Source organism: Physeter macrocephalus, chromosome 21, assembly GCF_002837175.3.
Source record: "Physeter macrocephalus isolate SW-GA chromosome 21, ASM283717v5, whole genome shotgun sequence".
Classification (NCBI taxonomy): Eukaryota; Metazoa; Chordata; class Mammalia; order Artiodactyla; family Physeteridae; genus Physeter; species Physeter macrocephalus.
The window spans coordinates 7,883,427-7,884,640 of NC_041234.1; the positions used below are offsets into that span (position 1 = coordinate 7,883,427).

A 1,214-nucleotide genomic window follows, 5' to 3' on the forward strand; every position below is an offset into this window, starting at 1 on the left:
AAAAAAAAAAAAAAAAAAAGGTGTGTTAAATAAAGAAAGAATATATAACCTTTTAAAATCTCTTCTATTTGAATCTAATAATATTGCATGGGGTTATGGGATTTCTTCTTTGGTTGACCCTAAATGAATATTTCTGGATTTACTTTTAACATGGGTAACTACTCTGTCTTTTTCTGAAACCAATATGATTTTTTAAAAACCTATTTCTCATTTGAAGATGTGAGACAGTGATCTTCTAGCATTAAAAATCTCTGAATTAGGGGCTTCCCTGGTGGCGCAGTGGTTGAGAGTCCGCCTGCCAATGCAGGGGACACGGGCTCATGCCCCGGTCCGGGAAGATCCCACATGCCGCGGAGCGGCTGGGCCCGTGAGCCATGGCTGCTGAGCCTGTGCGTCCGGAGCCTGTGCTCTTCAACGGGAGAGACCACAACAGCGAGAGGCCCGTGTACCGCAAAAAAAAAAAAAAAAAAAATCTCTGAATTAAAAGTGCCTTTGCCTTCCACCCAGCAATTTCACTTGTAGGAATCCATTCTACAATCTATGCACAGCTTCCTTGCAGTATTGTTTGTAACAGCAAAGAAGGTAAACCCTATAATGTCCATCGGTAGGATACTGGTTAAATAAATGTTGGTGCTTTCATACTGTTAAGGCTTGCAGCCTTGCATATGATTCTGCAATAGAAAGATAGCTAAAATAGCTCATTAGTGAAAAAGCAAGTGCAGAACATTATGAATAATATAGTCCTATTTGAATAAAAACAAACAAACGAACAAAAAGGTGCACATCCCCCCACTCCCCAAAGAAACAACTCTGGCAACACTGGCAGAGTATTAAGTCTTCTTTCATATAGTACTAAATATTCTCCTAATAAAATCACCTGTGATTACAGTAATCTATAATTAGTAATAGTCACATTAAGCGAATTTTAGCAGCTCCGAAAAAAATGATAAACTCTGAGAAATGTGTACACTTTTTCACCATCTGACCCACAGACCCATTGCTTTATTTATTTTTAAAATTTATTTATTTTTAAAAAATTTTTTTCCCTCTTGCATCTCCCTCCCTCCCACCCTTCTACCTGGTCACAAACCACCAAGCTGATCTCCCTGTGCTATATGACTGCTTCCCACTAGCTAGCTATTTTACATTTGGTAGTGTATATATGTCCATATATATCTTTCAATTCTTTCCAGCTTACCCAGCTTACCCTTCCC

General features: G+C 38.7%; 1 protein-coding gene across 1 annotated transcript in view; it reads left to right on the forward strand.

Moving 5' to 3' along the window:
* C21HXorf58 (chromosome 21 CXorf58 homolog) overlaps nt 1-1,214 on the forward strand; it is a 27,758-nt gene that overhangs the window by 5,533 nt on the left and 21,011 nt on the right. The gene's annotated exons all lie outside the window — the stretch shown is intronic.